Genomic DNA, 13,055 nt, shown 5'->3' on the forward strand with positions numbered 1-13,055 from the left:
ATAGGGATAGAGGGTACATACCTCAATATCATAAAAGCCATCTACGAAAAACCTACAGCGAATATCATTCTCAATGGGGAAAAGCTGAGAGCTTTTCCCCTAAGGTCAGGAACGCGGCAGGGATGTCCACTCTCACCACTGCTATTCAACATAGTATTAGAAGTCCTAGCCACAGCAATCAGACAACAAAAAGAAATCAAAGGCATCCAAATCGGCAAAGAGGAAGTCAAACTCTCACTCTTTGCAGATGATATGATACTTTATGTGGAAAACCCAAAAGACTCCACCCCAAAACTGCTAGAACTCATACAGGAATTCAGTAAAGTAGCAGGCTATAAAATCAACGCACAGAAATCAGTGGCATTCCTATACACCAACAACAAGACAGAAGAGAGACAAATCAAGGAGTCGATCCCATTCACAATTGCACCCAAAACCATAAGATACCTAGGAATAAATTTAACCAAAGAGGCAAAGGATCTGTACTCAGAAAACTATAAAATACTCAGGAAAGAAATTGAAGAAGACACAAAGAAATGGAAAAATGTTCCATGCTCATGGATTGGGAGAACAAACATTGTGAAGATGTCAATGCTACCTAGAGCAATCTACACATTCAATGCAATCCCCATCAAAATACCATCCACTTTTTTCAAAGAAATGGAACAAATAATCCTAAAATTTGTATGGAACCAGAAGAGACCCCGAATAGCCAGAGGAATCTTGAAAAAGAAAAGCAAAGCTGGCGGCATCACAATTCCGGACTTCCAGCTCTATTACAAAGCTGTCATCATCAAGACAGTATGGTACTAGCACAAAAACAGACACATAGATCAATGGAACAGAATCGAGAGCCCAGAAATGGACCCTCAACTCTATGGTCAACTTATCTTTGACAAAGCAGGAAAGAATGTCCAGTGGAAAAAAGACAGTCTCTTCAACAAATGGTGTTGGGAAAATTGGACAGCCACATGCAGAAGAATGAAACTGGACCATTTCCTTACACCACACACAAAAATAGACTCCAAATGGTTGAAAGACCTAAACGTGAGACAGGAGTCTATCCAAATCCTAAAGGAGAACACAGGTAGCAACCTCTTCGACCTCAGCCGCAGCAACTTCTTCCTAGAAACATCACCAAAGGCACAGGAAGCCAGGGCAAAAATGAACTATTGGGATTTCATCAAGATAAAAAGCTTTTGCACAGCAAAAGAAACAGTCCACAAAACCAAAAGACAACCGACAGAATGGGAGAAAATATTTGCAAATGACATATCAGATAAAGGGCTAGTATCCAAAATCTATAAAGAACTTATCAAACTCAACACCCAAAGAACAAATAATCCAATCAAGAAATGGGCAGAAGACATCCAAATAGCCAACAGGCACATGAAAAAGTGCTCAACATCGCTCGGCATCAGGGAAATCCAAATCAAAACCTCAATGAGATACCACCTCACACCCATCAGAATGGCTAAAATTAACAAGTCAGGGAACGACAGATGTTGGCGGGGATGCGGAGAAAGGGGAACCCTCCTACACTGTTGGTGGGAATGCAAGCTGGTGCAACCCCTCTGGAAAACAGTATGGAGGTTCCTCAAACAGTTGAAATTAGAGCTACCATTCGATCCAGCAATTGCACTACTGGGTATTTACCCCAAAGATACAAATGTAGGGCCCCGAAGGGGTACGTGCACCCCAATGTTTATAGCAGCAATGTCCACGATAGCCAAACTGTGGAAAGAGCCAAGATGTCCATCGACAGATGAATGGATAAAGAAGAAGTGGTATATATACACAATGGCATATTATGCAGCCATCAAAAGGAATGAGATCTTGCCATTTGCAATGATGTGGATGGAACTGGAGGGTGTTATGCTGAGTGAAATAAGTCAATCAGAGAAAGACATGTATCATATGACCTCACTGATATGAGGAATTCTTAATCTCAGGAACAAACTGAGTGGTCGGGGGTGGGAGGGAGGGGGTGGCTGGGTGATAGACATTGGGGAAGATATGTGCTACGGTGAGCGCTGTGAATTGTGTAAGACTGTTGAATCACAGATCTGAAACAAATAACGCAACATATTTTAAGAAAAAAGAAAAAGAAGAAGATAGCAGGAGAGGAAGAATGAAGGGGAGTAAGTCAGAGGGGGAGACGAACCAGGAGAGATGATGGACTCTGAAAAACAAACTGAGGTTTCTAGAGGGGAGGAGGGTAGGGGGATGGGTTAGCCTGGTGATGGGTATTAAAGAGGGCACATTCTGCATGGAGCACTGGGTGTTATGAACAAACAATGAATCATGGAACACTACACCAAAACAAATTATGTAATATATGGTGATTAACATAACAATAAAAAAATTAAAAAAAAAAGACCTGAATTAAAAAAAAAAAAAAAGAGCTTAAAGAAAAAATTGGTATTAGATTTAGGAATCAAATTCCAGCTGAAACTTTGGAGATTAAATGGCCCAATCTCTGAAGTGGGTTAAATGACCTGCTTATTTTCATATCTTTCAATTTCATTTTTTTTCTTCCTTCCTCCTTCTTTTCTTTCTTGAAACCAGAGGAACTGGGTAGCCTTGGGCACCTGGGTGGCTCAGATTGTTAAGCGTCTGCCTTCAGCTCAGGTCATGATCCCAGGGTCCTGGGATTGAGTCCTGCATTCGGCTCCCTGCTCTTTGGGAGCCTGCTTCTCCCTCTGTTTCTCTCTCTCTCTCTCTCTCTCTGTCTCTCATGAATAAATAAATAAAATCTTAAAAAAAAAAAAAGAAACCAGAGGAACTGGGTAGCCTTGCCACAAAAACCATTAGCAAATGAAATGTAAATTATAAAAAAAGTATTTCAAGACATCAAGTTTGTGAAGGAGGGTCGGAAAAGAATGAAAACATTTTGGAAAGTTGCTGAGGAACGGCAAAGTGAAAACCAAAGCAGAAACCCCCAAAAGTTAGCAGAAGCAGTCATTAATGAACAAGACCAATTATAGTCAAATCAAAGTCAACAGGGAACATTCAAACTCATTCCAATACATATACCAAGAGATCAAATTTGGACCTGTCAAATCTAGCTTCCTGTTTCTCTTCTCTGGTAACCTAAATTGACAAAATGCTTCATTGTCATAGCGTTACTACCCCAGAAATATCCCAATTTCTATTGATAATGCAGAATAAAACCACCCATACCCTATACACTTAACACACACACATACACACACACGGACACACACATTTTGATGAGTGTTTTTCAAGTTGTAGATTTGCCATAAAATCAAATAAAGTATGTAATAGAACTGAAACATATTACCAAACAAAATATTTTAACAAAACCTAATGGAAAAATGCCTTATAAATGTCACTGTCTAAAACAGAGGTCAACACAATATGGTCTGTAGTCCAAATCTAGCTCACTGCCTGTGAAATAAGAATGATTTAATGAATGAACATTTATAATCAGTTTGAGAACTGAAAACATTAACTTTGAACTACTATCATGAAATGTCTCCCACCCAAAAAAAATTATTCGTTTTTTCTCATTAGACTACTATTATAAAAAATTTCCTCAATTATTATTATTATGCTTTGAACTATGTCAATAAATTTTGTGGAATTTTTTTTTCTCTCTTAATGTACTTACATAATATCCTCAATTTTGCCTCCTAGCCTACAACACCTAAGATATGTACTATCTGGTACTTATCAGAAAAAGTTTGCCAACACCTAGTCTAAAACAACCTGATCTACAAAACTGTTTTAGCCCCACTTATTTCTAGCTTTTATAATGTATGTATGTATGTATGTATGTATGCATTTAGAGTATACAACATAACTATTCACATAAAAGATTTACAGCTACTTCCTAACGCTTCCTAAATCATTACCAGGGAAAAGACCATAATAACTATCTCCTGAAAATAGATTGTTATGCAGAGCTAATAATAATGGATGGCATTTATCTCACCTTAGAATAAAATAGAAGGAGGTACTAATTTTACCCAATAATTTAGTTTAAAAACATTAAAATTATAATACCCAGTGCTAGCGGGGTATAAACAACAAAACTCATTTCTACATTCACTGTAGCAGTGTTAAATGGCACAGTCTACCTGGAAAGCAGTTTGGTAATAGATAGCAAAATACATTAAAACACCCTGATACAGGTAAATACACTTTTTGTAAATCCTGCAAATATGCAAATATACACACACATAAAGATGTTCAACAGATTGTTACTTATGATAGTAACCTGTCCCTACCATTCACCGAGTTTTAGAAGCAAGAAAGCTTGGCACCACCCTTCCCTTCATACCAACAGTCAATAATTCCTCCTACTTCCATATCCTTTCCTTCTTCATCTCTGCAGCTACTGTCCTGGATTAAGAACCTGCCATTTCACATCTTGGGACTGGTTCAACAAAGCGAGGCCTAAGCTTATCCAATTTGAAAAAGAAAAAAGAAGGTAAAAGTTGTGAATACAAAATCTGCATCACCAATGCCCCCCAACGTTAAGAGAATGTTAAGAAAAGCATGACACAGGGTTGAGTAGTAATACAGAAAGGGAAAATATTCATAACAAATTGAAATTAAAAACATACTTTTTAATAAAATTTTATAAAAACATATGACCATGAAAACACATTTTAGAGTCCCTACCTATGCTGGAGGCCCATGCAAGCCCAGAGTTTTTAATTTAAGCTTTATTTCAGCTTCTTGGTATATCTGGCTCCTTACCAAACCCTCAGTTCCTAAGGTTAGTAATTTCTAAGCCATCCATCCAATAATATTGCTGAAGATTAATTTTTCTAAAATGAAATTCTAAACACATTCCTTCACTACTTGAAAAACTTTCTTGCCAATAGTATAATTGGCACAAATCCCTCCATGATATCACCTCCACCTACTTCTCCAACCTCATTCTCTGTTGTTCCAGACATGCTGCATTATTTACAGTTCCTCGTAATGTTATTTCAATCCTCCCATACCTTAGCAGATGCTCTTTCCTCTAACTAAAATACATTTTCTTATCTTTTCCAGCTAACAGATTTCTACTCATTTCTTCTATCTCAGCTTACCTGTTAAAGCCTTCCCAGACCTGAAAATAGAGTTGATAGCAAGCTCACTGGCTAACTTGCCTCCAGTACTGCACTTACCACCTGTTATAAGGACTCATTCCCTGTGTATTTTCCCTGATAATTTAAAAGTTTATTCAGGACAGAGATCTTATCCTAGCCATCTTTCCCCAAGTGTCTGCATTAAGTTAAGTACTTACTAATCCCTAGTTGAACAAATGAATGAAAAAGGAAGAGAAGCAAGTATGCCAAAAGGTAATTTTTGTTGCTTTTGGTTATTGATATGTTAGCAATTTTTTACCCTTATTTTAAAATACTTCTGTTATGTGGCTCTATTTGCTTTATAATAGGAAATCTAATTTATAATAAAACATTTATTTGAGGCTTACTCTAATTTTCATTAGATCTGCTATATAATTCTCTTAAAACTCTGCACACCTGTGCCAGGCTTATTTATATGGCCAATAGTCTACTTTACTTGAAATCATATTTAGATCCCAGTACACAATTAGCTAAATAAAAATCATTAGTGCAGCTTCATTAAAGTGTATTTTTCTTAAATATTTCTCAGTACACATATTTCTCAGTAAGTGAGCATCTATTAGAGTTTTGGCAAGAAAAATCTTATAATGGACTTATTTCTGTAGGTAGATATTTCAAGCACTAACTGAAAGGGATAATAATTTTTTTGCCATCTGGAATAAAACAGTGATGAATACTACAAGACTCCAATTATGTTCATATGCATGAAGCCATATTTCTGAATCACTGTTATAATTCCTATCTCCCACGTAGGATGCACTAAAGAATTGTTTTTAAAAGGAAAATATCCCAAACAATCTGATAATCCCCTTAAATATAATCTTCATTGAAGCTGAACATATTTTATCCTTTTTTAGGAAAGCTATCATTACCATGATCCAGTAAATGCCTGCAGAGACTTTAGAGCACACATTCTACCCTTTTTTTCTTGTATGATTTAAATATGTTGTTTTATTACACATTGTTTAAATATGCTCTACGTGAAGCAGCCCACAGACGCACGGCACATTTAGATATGGATACAGTTTAAAAGCACCAGAAATGCAAACCACAGGCCATAGGAAAAATATCACCAAATTGGAGTTGAGGCCATTTTAGCAGCTCCAGAACCATTTGAATCCTGGTAGAACCTAAACCCTCATTCAGGTATACATTCAGTTTCTAGCCTATGGTATAATGGCATTATATTGGACCTCTCCACAAACATGTTCCTGTTTCTCCTTTGTGTGAGGCGTTATTCTGAGTTCGTGTGATGAGAGACCTGATAGCTAAGTATGGGCTTTTTTCCAGGATAGATCCATGCCTCAACCAGGCTGGTTTGGTTGTTTTAAGGAAAGACAATATTCTCATTGCACAAGGCTGCATGCAAGATTCATCTGAGATGAAGTGTAGTACAGCAGGAAGAACACAAGCTTTAGAGTCACACAGTTATGGAGTCCCTGCACTAGCATTTCAAGGTCTGTGTGAAATTGAGATCATTGAGCTTCTTCGAACCCTGGTGTTATGGGTTGAATTGTGCAAACGCCCCCTCCCAAATTCATATGTTGAAGTCCTAACTCCCAGTATGTCAGAAGGTGACATTTGAAAATAAAGTCATTTCTATAATTGGTTAAGATAAGGTCATTAGTATGGGCCCTAATCCAATATTACGGGTGTCCTTATAAAAAGAAAAAAAGCAAATTTGGACATAGAGATAGACATTCATAGAGGAAAGATGATGTGAAGACAGGGAGAAGATACCATCTACAAGCCAAGGAGAGGGAATAGAGTCTTCCCTCACAGACCTCAGAAAGAACTAACCCTGCCAACACCTTGACTTCAGACTTTGATCCTCCAGAATCACAACACAATAAATTTCTGTTGTTTAAGTCACCCCTCTGTGGTACTTTGTTATGGCAGCCCTAGCAGACTAATACACCTGGTTTCCTCAAATATCAAATATTTAATGTAAAGGATGTAGTGCCATTATAAAGATTAAAAACCACATTAGAGGTACTCAAAAGAGGGTAGGCAATATTTTTTTATCATTTAGGATATAGTATTTGAAGTATTTTATTTCATATCCTTGAATCTTGCTTCTCTCTCCATTCAGGCAGCCAAATTGCTATATTCTGAACTCACAGCATTAGAAAATCATTGGCAGAGCAGGGGAAGTGTCAATTAAATTACTGGTTTTTGAGTTTCAAAAGCCTAAGACCCTCTGGGAAATTGTAATGACTCCCATGCATACAAAAGAGACTTAGAAGAGACTCTCCTATGTATTAACTAACCTTAGAGTAGATTTAGATCCCTCTGGGTGAAAAATAAGGTGGTCAAGACATATACAGACATTAGTGGATCCAGGTGCAATTTGGGGTGGAGTGACTGCATCTTTACCTCTCCCCCCACCACCTCAAATCATCCTAGTAGGGTTGGAATGACCAGACATTAGATTGGAAGATTCAGCTGAGTTACCTCCATTGAACAGGTATGAAATTCCAAAGTAAAGGGCTTTTTTGCCAGATCAAAATCCAGATTTTAAAAGAAAATCACGAGACTGGTCAGATGGCCCTAAAACCAACAAGATAATGTAAAGGATCAAAACAATAGAAATTAGGAGAAGCTTTATGAAGAGATTCTTGGATTGAGCTGCTACTCTATGGTAAACCCCACCTCCCCCCAAGCAAGAGAGCTGGAAAGTACACTTTTTCTCTCTCAGGTATTTACAGGGACTTCAAAGGAACAAGTTAGACAGCCTGAATGTGTCCCCTGGAGTCTGGGAAACCCAGTGGACTGCAGACTGATTCTCACCTTGGAAATCTGGAGGACAAGAGGGTCAGGCTAGGAGCAGCTCTGGAATCTGAGAAGTACCTGCACCCTTCCTGCCCATAGAGGTTCATAAGATTCATGTTTTCATGAAGTCGGTGTGGGCCACGTATGAGAGAGCCATGCTGAAGCCCAAGATGACCATCTGGAAGTATCACTGATACCCCAGATGAGAGTGCATATAGAATGGACTATCTGAAAACCAGAAGCTCCATTGGAGAGTGAACAGCTACAGAAGAAGCCCTACCCAACTCAGGGGAGTTGAGCCAGATGGGTCCAGCAGGAAACCATCAAAGACCCCAAAAGGAGCCAAATGAGTGTCAGTTTTATTTTTTATTTTGTTTTATTTTAATTTAATTTTATTTTATTGAGCATCAGTTTTAACCATTGCCAGGCCCAGAATGCATGGAGCCAGCTTAACACAGGACCATTTCAAGTAAGAAACATTCCTAAGCCATTTATTTCCTCTTCTTTCCCATGCTCCAACCACTTAAGGTTTAGCAATAGATAGCAAGTGGGAGAGGAAGTGACAGATAAAAAGAGAAAAAAAAAAAAAAAACCCACACCCTCTCCCAGTACAATTTTTGGCCCAACCCAAAAACGGGCCCCAGATGGGGGAGAAGGGATGATGGATATTAAGTTAACTTTCAAGCTATGATTATGGTCTGAGATTAGACATTCTAATTTCTGAATGAAGACTATATTTGGAATCTAAAGTGCCAAAAAGAATTCTTTTTTTTTAAATCTAAGAGTAGTCCTATTAGGGATGGAGCCTGCCTGAGACCTATTTTTTTTTTCCAAAGGCAAGGGAACTCCCACCACCCTTTCCCAATTCATTTTAAAGAAACAACAAGTAAAAAAAATAAATTACGTTTTGATTGATTTCCTAAGTTGTGCTTGTTCAAAGTAACTGTCACAGAGAGAAACCCCAAATATGTGGGTGAGAGATAATGGTAGGAGGGAAAGGATCTTCTTTCTTGGATATAGCCTGGACCTTAGAGATGGCCAAGCAATATGTCCAGGCAGATGGACCTGACCAGGTCTGCAAAGGATCCCATACAGTAGCATGATACAATAGCAACACAGGAATCATGTGCTTCAGAGTGGCATGAGAGGAGCGAAGAATTTCATCCCACCACAGAGAGTTTCTTGTGGTTCAGCAGGAGTGACAGCATGCCCTGATATGCCCATGAGGTACCTGGAAAAGCTTGAAGAAGGAGAGCAGAAAATCCTCAAAGGAAGATCAAGGTATGCCTCAGCAGTTGCCCACAAGTACTGACAAGGGATAGGAGGAAATCTGTGGCTAATGAAGAAATGGCAGCCAAAGAACAGGTATGTCATCCTCAAAAGCTTGGTATCTCACAACCTTACCTAGAACTTAGATGCAACCTCAGATTGCTTCCACATGGTTAAATGGAAGATCAAAACGTAATTTAGATTTAGCTATAGAAGAATAAAGAAAGTTACATGTCTTGTATACTTAGTGTGTAGACAGAGACATACCTGCCACATAAGGGTAAGTTTGTCCAAGACTTCTAAGGATCCTCTTGAAGTATGTCTTTACACTGCAGACTGATTAAAAAGCCTAGAAGAGAATTAGAGCTAAGTCATTTAGAGGCAGATTCACTTTGTAAAGAGGTCAACTCTCAAATTTTAGCTGTTGGGGAAATACCAGTGGATTGTGATAAACTGAGCATTTACTACTATAGAACCCATGAATTGCACCTAGACATCAGCAGAAAGAAAGAAAATACAAAAGAAAGATAATAGAGATCAGGTTCTTTGGTTTGTTTTTTTAATCAAATGCTCCAAATTCCAGAAGAACACATAGAAAAGTGAAGGCATAACAGGGAATTTAATGTTCCCATCCCAGGAATGTGGAATTTTTTGAAGTATCAAATATGTTTTTACTGAAAGGAGAAAAATAAATCCAAATAAGGCATTAGATTGTGACAGGCATGCTCCTTAGAGAAAGTATTCAAGGAAAACCTCTAATAAGGTGACATTGAGGCAGAGAACAGGATGAAGTAAGTAAACCAGAGGGAGGAGCTTTCCCAGCAGAGGGAATAGCAAGTACAAAGGCCCTGTGGTGAGAGCTTGCTAAGCAGGTCCAGGGACAGCAAAAAGGCCACTATGGCTGCAGCATGATATGCAAGGGAGAGAGAAGTAGGACATGAGTGAGGTTGGAAAGGGCCAGGCAAAGGCTTTGGATTTTAATCTAGGAGCCAGTAGAGGACTGCCTTTTTCTTTAATTAAACAATTTAGTTTGAGATAATTGTAGACTCACAGGCAGTTTTAAGAAACAGATTCCTGCACCCTTTGCTTCATTTCCCCCCAGTGGTAACATCTTGCAAAACTATAGTACAACACCAAAATCAAAATATTGACATTGATAGAGTCAAGACAGATATTTCCATTACCATAAGATTCCCTCAGATTGTCTTTTTATAGCAATAAACATTTCCCTCCCATCCCACCTCCTCCGTACACAGTGGAAATCACTAATTGACTTATAATTAGTATAATTTTGTCATTTCAAAAATATTACATAAATGAAATCATACAGTCAACATAATTCTCTGGAGATTCATCCAGGTTGGAGTATCAATAGTTCTCTAATTTTTAGTGCTGAGTAGTGTGTTCTATGGTACAGATCATTTAACCATTCACTCATTGAAGGACACTGTGCTGCTTCCAGTTTGAAGTAATTATGAACAAAGCTATTGGAAGCATATGCATACAGGTTTTTATATGAACAAAAGTTTTCCTTTCTCTGGGATAAATGCCCAGGAGAGCAATTGCTGGTTTGTACTGGAGTATGTATGTTAAATTTTCTTTAAAAACCTGCCAAACTATTTTGCAGAATGGTTGTGCCATTTTATATCCCCATCAGCAATACATGAGTGAGCCAGTTTCTTTGCATCCTTGCCAGCATTTGGTGTTGTCATTAGTTTTTATTTTAGCCATTCTGCTTTTCTCTAATGATTAGTGATGATTAGTGATGCTGAACATCTCTCATGTACTTATTTGCTATCTGTATATATCTTCTCCCATAAAATGTTTCTTCATATCTTTGGACATTTTCTAATTGATTTTTTTACCTGGAGATTGAAAGATTATATTCCTAGTACTAGTTGCTTGTCAGATACATGGTTTGCAAGTATTTTCTCCCAGTGTGTAGCTTGTCTTTTCATCCTCATTAATGGGTCTTACACAGAGCAAAAGTTCTTAAGTTTGATAAGATCCAACTTATCAATCTTTCCTTTTATGGATTATGCTTGTGGTAGAAAGTCCAAAAATGCATTGCCTAACCCTCGATCCTAAAGACTTCCATTTTTTTCCTAAAAATTTCATAATTTCAGATTTTACATTTAAGTTCATGATATATACTGAGTTACTTTTTATATAAGCTGTCAGACTTAGGCCAAGGTTTTTTGTTTGTTTGTTTGTTTGTTTTGGTTTTTTTGCCTATGAATGTCCAATTGGCCTAACACCATTTGTTGAAAAGGCTGTATTTCCATTGAATTGATTTTGCACCTTTGTCAAAAATCCATTAAATATGTTTGTGTTAGTCAATTTCTGGATTCTCCATTCTGTTCCATTAATATATGTGCCTATCTCTCTACCAAGATCACAGAATCTTGATTACTATGGCTATATAATAAATCTAGAAATTGGGTGCATTAATCCCTGTCACTTTATTTTTCTAATTCAAATTCATTATACTATTCTGATTCCTTTGCCTTTTCATATAAATTTTAGGATAATTTTGTTTACGTGTACCAAAAAAATCTTGCTGAAAATTTGATAGGAATTATGTTAAATCTGTATGTCAGTTTGGGGGAATGGACATCTTTGTATTGGTGAGTCTTCCAGTCCGTGAACATGGTATCTACTTTCAGATATTCCTGGATTTCCTTGTACATGTTTTGTTAGATTTATACCTAAGTATTTAATTTCTTTAGTGACTGTAAATGGCATTGTATTTTTAATTTTGGTGTCCAGGTGTTCATTGCTATTATAAAAGAATATAATTGATTTCTGTATGTTTATCTTCTATCCCACTACTTTGATGAACTCACTTATTAGATTGACAAGTGTGTTTTTTAAGTTCCTTGGGATTTTCTATATAAACAAAAATGTCACCTGAAAATAGGGACAGTTTTATTTCTTTCTTTCTGATCTCTACGCTTTTAATTTCCTTTTTTTTTTTCCTTTCGCACTGGCTAGAAATTCTAGCACTATATTAAATAAGAGTGGTGAGTACACACATTCTTGACCTACTTCCTGATTTAAGGGGAAAGAATTCAGTCTTTCATCATTAAAGGTAATGTTAGTTGTAAGCTGTTATGCATTTTTTAATATATGTTCTATATCAATTTGAGGAAGTTCATGTTTCCTATTTATCTGAGAGTTTTTATCATGAATGGGTGTTAAATTTTGTCAAAAGCTTTTTCTATATGAATTGATAGAATCATGTGACATTTCTTCTTTAGCCTGTTACATGGTGAATCACACTAATAGTTTTTCAAGTACCAAACCAGCCTTGCATCCCTAGAATAAACCCCATTGATCATGGGATATATGTCATTTTATATGAATTCTATTTGCTAATGTTTTGTTAAGGATTTTTGTGTCTCTGTTCATGAGGGATATTTGTGTCTGGTTTTCTTTTCTTTCTTTCTTTCTTTTTTTTTGTGTGTGTACTGTCTTTTGGGTTTTGGTATCTGGATAACACTACCATAAAATAAATGGTTTTCTGGAAGAGATTGTGTAGAATTGGTGTTACTTCTCTAGGTGTCTCTTGGAACTTGCTAGTGAACCCATCTGGGACCAGATTTTCCTCTTTGAAAGCTTAAAAATTTTATGTTCAATGTCCTTATTAATTATAGGGATATTCAAATTATCTATTTAATATTAGGTAAGTTGTGGTAGTTTGTGCTTTCTAAGGAATTGGTTCATTTCATCTAAGTTGGCAAATGTATGTGTATAGAGCTGTTTGTTATATCCTCATATTATCCTTTCCATGTCTGCAGGGTCTGCAGTCATCACTCTTTTTCATTCCTGATATTGGTAATTTGTGTCTTTTCTCTTTATTCTATGTTAGTCTTGCAGAGATTTGTCAATTTCATCAATTTTCAA

General features: G+C 37.0%; 1 protein-coding gene across 1 annotated transcript in view; it reads right to left on the bottom strand.

Annotated features, from left to right (window-relative positions):
* Positions 1–13,055, bottom strand: part of SOX5 (SRY-box transcription factor 5) — a 1,012,050-nt gene that overhangs the window by 854,468 nt on the left and 144,527 nt on the right. The window contains exon 2 of the mRNA XM_088025573.1: positions 9,417–9,498. The gene's annotated coding sequence lies outside the window, so the exon portion shown is untranslated. The remainder of the gene's footprint in view (positions 1–9,416; positions 9,499–13,055) is intronic.

The sequence above is a fragment of the Eumetopias jubatus genome, unplaced genomic scaffold, assembly GCF_037043125.1.
Source record: "Eumetopias jubatus isolate StellerSeaLion01/CBP00866 unplaced genomic scaffold, mEumJub1_p1.0 scaffold_8, whole genome shotgun sequence".
In the NCBI taxonomy this organism is placed as follows: domain Eukaryota; kingdom Metazoa; phylum Chordata; class Mammalia; order Carnivora; family Otariidae; genus Eumetopias; species Eumetopias jubatus.